The following is an 8476-nucleotide window of genomic DNA, read 5'->3' on the forward strand; positions in this document are numbered from 1 at the left end:
CACAAACCCACAAACTACAGCAAATAAACACAACAGCGGGTTAACGGCACAAACCCACAAACTACAGCAAATAAACACAACAGCGGGTTAACGGCACAAACCCACAAACTACAGCAAATAAACACAACAGCGGGTTAACGACACAAACCCACAAACTACAGCAAATAAACACAACAGCGGGTTAACGGCACAAACCCACAAACTACAGCAAATAAACACAACAGCGGGTTAACGCACAAACCCACAAACTACAGCAAATAAACACAACAGCGGGTTAACGACACAAACCCACAAACTACAGCAAATAAACACAACAGCGGGTTAACGACACAAACCCACAAACTACAGCAAATAAACACAACAGCGGGTTAACGACACAAACCCACAAACTACAGCAAATAAACACAACACAACAGCGGGTTAACGACACAAACCCACAAACTACAGCAAATAAACACAACAGCGGGTTAACGGCACAAACCCACAAACTACAGCAAATAAACACAACACAACAGCGGGTTAACGACACAAACCCACAAACTACAGCAAATAAACACAACAGCGGGTTAACGACACAAACCCACAAACTACAGCAAATAAACACAACACAACAGCGGGTTAACGCACAAACCCACAAACTACAGCAAATAAACACAACAGCGGGTTAACGGCACAAACCCACAAACTACAGCAAATAAACACAACACAACAGCGGGTTAACGACACAAACCCACAAACTACAGCAAATAAACACAACAGCGGGTTAACGACACAAACCCACAAACTACAGCAAATAAACACAACACAACAGCGGGTTAACGACACAAACCCACAAACTACAGCAAATAAACAACACAACAGCGGGTTAACGACACAAACCCACAAACTACAGCAAATAAACACAACACAACAGCGGGTTAACGGCACAAACCCACAAACTACAGCAAATAAACACAACAGCGGGTTAACGACACAAACCCACAAACTACAGCAAATAACACAACACAACAGCGGGTTAACGACACAAACCCACAAACTACAGCAAATAAACACAACAGCGGGTTAACGGCACAAACCCACAAACTACAGCAAATAAACACAACAGCGGGTTAACGACACAAACCCACAAACTACAGCAAATAAACACAACAGCGGGTTAACGGCACAAACCCACAAACTACAGCAAATAAACACAACAGCGGGTTAACGGCACAAACCCACAAACTACAGCAAATAAACACAACAGCGGGTTAACGGCACAAACCCACAAACTACAGCAAATAAACACAACACAACAGCGGGTTAACGACACAAACCCACAAACTACAGCAAATAAACACAACAGCGGGTTAACGACACAAACCCACAAACTACAGCAAATAAACACAACAGCGGGTTAACGACACAAACCCACAAACTACAGCAAATAAACACAACACAACAGCGGGTTAACGACACAAACACACAAACTACAGCAAATAAACACAACAGCGGGTTAACGACACAAACCCACAAACTACAGCAAATAAACACAACACAACAGCGGGTTAACGACACAAACCACAAACTACAGCAAACACAACACAACAGCGGGTTAACGACACAAACACACAAACTACAGCAAATAAACACAACAGCGGGTTAACGGCACAAACCCACAAACTACAGCAAATAAACACAACACAACAGCGGGTTAACGACACAAACACACAAACTACAGCAAATAAACACAACAGCGGGTTAACGACACAAGCCCACAAACTACAGCAAATAAACACAACAGCGGGTTAACGCACAAACCCACAAACTACAGCAAATAAACACAACACAACAGCGGGTTAACGACACAAACACACAAACTACAGCAAATAAACACAACAGCGGGTTAACGACACAAGCCCACAAACTACAGCAAATAAACACAACAGCGGGTTAACGACACAAGCCCACAAACTACAGCAAATAAACACAACAGCGGGTTAACGACACAAACACACAAACTACAGCAAATAAACACAACAGCGGGTTAACGGCACAAACCCACAAACTACAGCAAATAAACACAACAGCGGGTTAACGGCACAAACCCACAAACTACAGCAAATAAACACAACACAACAGCGGGTTAACGGCACAAACCCACAAACTACAGCAAATAAACACAACAGCGAGTTAACGACACAAACCCACAAACTACAGCAAATAAACACAACAGCGGGTTAACGGCACAAACCCACAAACTACAGCAAATAAACACAACAGCGGGTTAACGGCACAAACCCACAAACTACAGCAAATAAACACAACAGCGGGTTAACGGCACAAACCCACAAACTACAGCAAATAAACACAACAGCGGGTTAACGACACAAACCCACAAACTACAGCAAATAAACACAACACAACAGCGGGTTAACGGCACAAACCCACAAACTACAGCAAATAAACACAACAGCGGGTTAACGACACAAACCCACAAACTACAGCAAATAAACACAACAGCGGGTTAACGGCACAAACCCACAAACTACAGCAAATAAACACAACAGCGGGTTAACGACACAAACACACAAACTACAGCAAATAAACACAACACAACAGCGGGTTAACGGCACAAACCCACAAACTACAGCAAATAAACACAACACAACAGCGGGTTAACGACACAAACCCACAAACTACAGCAAATAAACACAACAGCGGGTTAACGGCACAAACCCACAAACTACAGCAAATAAACACAACACAACAGCGGGTTAACGACACAAACACACAAACTACAGCAAATAAACACAACAGCGGGTTAACGGCACAAACCCACAAACTACAGCAAATAAACACAACACAACAGCGGGTTAACGGCACAAACCCACAAACTACAGCAAATAAACACAACAGCGGGTTAACGACACAAACCCACAAACTACAGCAAATAAACACAACAGCGGGTTAACGGCACAAACCCACAAACTACAGCAAATAAACACAACAGCGGGTTAACGACACAAACACACAAACTACAGCAAATAAACACAACACAACAGCGGGTTAACGGCACAAACCCACAAACTACAGCAAATAAACACAACACAACAGCGGGTTAACGACACAAACCCACAAACTACAGCAAATAAACACAACAGCGGGTTAACGGCACAAACCCACAAACTACAGCAAATAAACACAACACAACAGCGGGTTAACGACACAAACACACAAACTACAGCAAATAAACACAACAGCGGGTTAACGGCACAAACCCACAAACTACAGCAAATAAACACAACACAACAGCGGGTTAACGGCACAAACCCACAAACTACAGCAAATAAACACAACAGCGGGTTAACGGCACAAACCCACAAACTACAGCAAATAAACACAACAGCGGGTTAACGGCACAAACCCACAAACTACAGCAAATAAACACAACACAACAGCGGGTTAACGACACAAACACACAAACTACAGCAAATAAACACAACAGCGGGTTAACGGCACAAACCCACAAACTACAGCAAATAAACACAACACAACAGCGGGTTAACGGCACAAACCCACAAACTACAGCAAATAAACACAACAGCGGGTTAACGACACAAACACACAAACTACAGCAAATAAACACAACACAACAGCGGGTTAACGACACAAACCCACAAATTCCCGCCGCCTCAGGAAGCGGCCAATCAGCGCAGCTGTTCAGCAGCAGCTTCCGGAGCCGCGGGTCATGACCCTGGAGAGCACATGACCGGAGGTTGCGTCATCGGGATGGCGGCCTACAGGTGGGCCTGAAAATCAGAAAGGTGAAAATTGAAGAGAGAGATCCGGAGGGGGAAAGAGAGAGAGAGATCCGGGGGGGGGGGGGGGGGAGAGAGAGATCCGGAGGGGGGGGGAAGAGAGAGATCCGGGGGGGGGGGAGAGAGATCCGGGGGGGGGGAGAGAGAGATCCGGGGGGGGGAGAGAGAGAGATCCGGGGGGGAAAGAGAGAGAGATCCGGGGGGGGGGAGAGAGAGAGAGATCCGGGGGGGGGGGAGAGAGATCCGGGGGGGGGAGAGAGAGATCCGGGGGGGGGGAGAGAGAGAGAGATCCGGGGGGGGGGGAGAGAGAGATCCGGGGGGGGGGAGAGAGAGATCCGGGGGGGGGAGAGAGAGAGATCCGGGGGGGGGGGAGAGAGAGATCCGGAGGGGGGGGGGGGAGAGAGAGATCCGGGGGGGGGGGGAGAGAGATCCGGAGGGGGGGGGGAGAGAGAGAGATCCGGGGGGGGGGGGAAGAGAGAGATCCGGGGGGGGGAGAGAGAGAGATCCGGGGGGGGGAGAGAGAGATCCGGAGGGGGGGGGGAGAGAGAGAGATCCGGGGGGGGGGAGGGGAGAGAGAGATCCGGGGGGGAAAGAGAGAGAGATCCGGGGGGGGGGAGAGAGAGAGAGATCCGGGGGGGGGGGAGAGAGATCCGGGGGGGGGAGAGAGAGATCCGGGGGGGGGAGAGAGAGAGATCCGGGGGGGGGGGAGAGAGATCCGGGGGGGGGGAGAGAGAGAGATCCGGGGGGGGGGAGAGAGAGAGATCCGGGGGGGGGGGGAGAGAGAGATCCGGAGGGGGGGGGGAGAGAGAGATCCGGGGGGGGGGGGAGAGAGATCCGGAGGGGGGGGGGAGAGAGAGAGATCCGGGGGGGGGGGGAAGAGAGAGATCCGGGGGGGGGAGAGAGAGATCCGGGGGGGGGAGAGAGAGATCCGGAGGGGGGGGAGACGGGGGGGAAGAGAGAGATCCGGGGGGGGGGGAGAGAGAGAGATCCGGGGGGGGGAGAGAGAGATCCGGAGGGGGGGGGGAAGAGAGAGATCCGGGGGGGGGAGAGAGAGATCCGGAGGGGGGGGGGAAGAGAGAGATCCGGGGGGGGAGAGAGAGAGATCCGGAGGGGGGGGGGAAGAGAGAGATCCGGGGGGGGGAGAGAGAGATCCGGAGGGGGGGGGGAAGAGAGAGATCCGGGGGGGGGAGAGAGAGAGATCCGGAGGGGGGGGGGAAGAGAGAGATCCGGGGGGGGGAGAGAGAGAGATCCGGGGGGGGGGAGAGAGAGATCCGGAGGGGGGGGGGAAGAGAGAGATCCGGGGGGGGAGAGAGAGAGATCCGGAGGGGGGGGGGAAGAGAGAGATCCGGGGGGGGGGAGAGAGAGATCCGGAGGGGGGGGGGAAGAGAGAGATCCGGGGGGGGGAGAGAGAGATCCGGAGGGGGGGGGGAAGAGAGAGATCCGGGGGGGGGAGAGAGAGAGATCCGGGGGGGGGAGAGAGAGATCCGGAGGGGGGGGGGAGAGAGAGAGATCCGGGGGGGGGGGGGGGGAGAGAGAGATCCGGGGGGGGAAGAGAGAGAGATCCGGGGGGGGGGGAGAGAGAGAGAGATCCGGGGGGGGGGGGAGAGAGAGATCCGGGGGGGGAGAGAGAGATCCGGAGGGGGGGGGGAGAGAGAGATCCGGGGGGGGGGGGGAGAGAGAGATCCGGGGGGGAAAGAGAGAGAGATCCGGGGGGGGGGGAGAGAGAGAGAGATCCGGGGGGGGGAGAGAGAGAGAGATCCGGGGGGGGGGGAGAGAGAGAGATCCGGGGGGGGGGGGGAGAGAGAGATCCGGGGGGGGGGGGGGAGAGAGAGATCCGGGGGGGGGGGGAGAGAGAGATCCGGGGGGGAAGAGAGAGAGATCCGGGGGGGGGGAGAGAGAGAGAGATCCGGGGGGGGGAGAGAGAGAGATCCGGGGGGGGGGGAGAGAGAGAGATCCGGGGGGGGGGGGGAGAGAGAGATCCGGGGGGGGGGGGGGGAGAGAGAGATCCGGGGGGGGAAAGAGAGAGAGATCCGGGGGGGGGGAGAGAGAGAGAGATCCGGGGGGGGAGAGAGAGAGATCCGGGGGGGGGGGAGAGAGAGAGATCCGGGGGGGGGGGGGGAGAGAGAGATCCGGGGGGGGGGGGAGAGAGAGATCCGGGGGGGTGAGAGAGAGATCCGGGGGGGGGGGAGAGAGAGAGATCCGGGGGGGGGGAGAGAGAGAGATCCGGGGGGGGGGGGGAGAGAGAGATCCGGGGGGGAAAGAGAGAGAGATCCGGGGGGGGGGGAGAGAGAGAGAGATCCGGGGGGGGGGGAGAGAGAGATCCGGGGGGGGGTGAGAGAGAGATCCGGGGGGGGGGGGAGAGAGAGAGATCCGGGGGGGGGGAGAGAGAGAGATCCGGGGGGGGGGAGAGAGAGAGATCCGGGGGGGGGGGGGAGAGAGAGATCCGGGGGGGGGGAGAGAGAGATCCGGAGGGGGGGGAGAGAGAGAGAGATCCGGGGGGGGGGGGGGGGAGAGAGATCCGGGGGGGGAAAGAGAGAGAGATCCGGGGGGGGGGAGAGAGAGAGAGATCCGGGGGGGGGGAGAGAGAGAGATCCGGGGGGGGGGGGAGAGAGAGAGATCCGGGGGGGGGGAGAGAGAGATCCGGGGGGGGGGGGGAGAGAGAGAGATCCGGGGGGGGGAGAGAGAGAGATCCGGGGGGGGGGGGAGAGAGAGAGATCCGGGGGGGGGGGAGAGATCGGGGGAGAGAGAGAGATCCGGGGGGGGGGGAGAGAGAGAGAGATCCGGGGGGGGGGGGGAGAGAGAGAGATCCGGGGGGGGGGGGGAGAGAGAGAGAGATCCGGGGGTGGGGGGGAGAGAGAGAGAGATCCGGGGGTGGGGGGGAGAGAGAGAGAGATCCGGGGGGGAAGAGAGAGAGATCCGGGGGGGGGGGGGCGGGGGGGGGAGAGAGAGAGATCCGGGGGGGGGGGAGAGAGAGAGAGATCCGGGGGGGGGGGGAGAGAGAGAGATCCGGAGGGGGGGAGAGAGAGATCCGGGGGGGGGGGAGAGAGAGAGATCCGGGGGGGGGGGGAGAGAGAGAGATCCGGGGGGGGGGGGGAGAGAGAGAGATCCGGGGGGGGGAGAGAGAGAGATCCGGGGGGGGGGGGAGAGAGAGAGATCCGGGGGGGGGGGAGAGAGAGATCCGGGGGGGGGGAGAGAGAGAGAGATCCGGGGGTGGGGGGAGAGAGAGAGAGATCCGGGGGGGGGGAAAGAGAGAGAGATCCGGGGGGGGGGGGAGAGAGAGAGATCCGGGGGGGGGAGAGAGAGAGAGATCCGGGGGTGGGGGGGAGAGAGAGAGAGATCCGGGGGGGGAAGAGAGAGAGATCCGGGGGGGGGGGGGGGGAGAGAGAGAGATCCGGGGGGGGGGGAAGAGAGAGAGATCCGGGGGGGGGGGAGAGAGAGAGATCCGGGGGGGGGAGAGAGAGAGATCCGGGGGGGGGAGAGAGAGAGAGATCCGGGGGGGGGGGAGAGAGAGATCCGGGGGGGGGGAGAGAGAGAGATCCGGGGGGGGGGGGAGAGAGAGAGAGATCCGGGGGGGGGGGGAGAGAGAGATCCGGGGGGGGGAGAGAGAGAGAGATCCGGGGGTGGGGGGAGAGAGAGAGAGATCCGGGGGGGGGGGGAGAGAGAGAGATCCGGGGGGGGGGGGGGAGAGAGAGAGATCCGGGGGGGGGAGAGAGAGAGAGATCCGGGGGTGGGGGGGAGAGAGAGAGAGATCCGGGGGGGGAAGAGAGAGAGATCCGGGGGGGGGGGGGGGGAGAGAGAGAGATCCGGGGGGGGGGGGAGAGAGAGAGAGATCCGGGGGGGGGGGGGGAGAGAGAGATCCGGGGGGGGGGGGGAGAGAGAGAGATCCGGAGGGGGAGAGAGAGATCCGGGGGGGGGGAGAGAGATCCGGGGGGGGGGGGGGGAGAGAGAGAGATCCGGGGGGGGGGAGAGAGAGAGATCCGGGGGGGGGGGGGGGAGAGAGAGATCCGGGGGGGGGAGAGAGAGATCCGGGGGGGGAGAGAGAGAGAGATCCGGGGGGGGGGGGGGAGAGAGAGAGATCCGGGGGGTGGGAGAGTGAGAGATCCCGGGGGGGGGAGAGAGAGAGAGATCCGGGGGGGAGAGAGAGAGAGATCCGGGGGGGGGAGAGAGAGAGAGATCCGGGGGGGGGGGAGAGAGAGAGATCCGGGGGGGGGAGAGAGAGAGAGATCCGGAGGGGGGGGGGGAGAGAGAGAGATCCGGGAGGGGGGGGGAGAGAGAGATCCGGGGGGGGGGACGAGAGAGAGATCCGGGGGGGGGGGGGGAGAGAGATCCGGGGGGGGGGAGAGAGAGATCCGGGGGGGGGAGAGAGAGATCGGAGGGGGGAGAGAGAGAGAGATCCGGGGGGGGGGGGAGAGAGAGAGAGATCCGGGGGGGGGAAGAGAGAGAGATCCGGGGGGGGGGGGGGAGAGAGAGAGAGATCCGGGGGGGGGGGGGGGGAGAGAGAGAGAGATCCGGGGGGGGGGGAGAGAGAGAGATCCGGGGGTGGGGGGGGAGAGAGAGAGAGATCCGGGGGGGGGGGGGAGAGAGAGAGAGATCCGGTGGGGGGGGGGGGGGGAGAGAGAGATCCGGGGGGGGAGGGGGGGGAGAGAGAGAGATCCGGAGGGGGGAGAGAGAGATCA

At 58.8% G+C, this 8476-nt stretch overlaps 1 protein-coding gene across 4 annotated transcripts in view; it reads left to right on the forward strand.

The window, feature by feature from the left end:
• Positions 1 to 3724: 3724 nt before the first annotated feature.
• The window catches only part of LOC137375499 (myoneurin-like), a 207331-nt gene continuing 202579 nt past the window's right edge, over positions 3725 to 8476 (forward strand). For all 4 annotated transcript variants that reach the window (XM_068042868.1, XM_068042872.1, XM_068042870.1 and 1 more), the window contains exon 1: positions 3725 to 3806. The gene's annotated coding sequence lies outside the window, so the exon portion shown is untranslated. The remainder of the gene's footprint in view (positions 3807 to 8476) is intronic.

The sequence above is a fragment of the Heterodontus francisci genome, chromosome 11, assembly GCF_036365525.1.
Source record: "Heterodontus francisci isolate sHetFra1 chromosome 11, sHetFra1.hap1, whole genome shotgun sequence".
In the NCBI taxonomy this organism is placed as follows: domain Eukaryota; kingdom Metazoa; phylum Chordata; class Chondrichthyes; order Heterodontiformes; family Heterodontidae; genus Heterodontus; species Heterodontus francisci.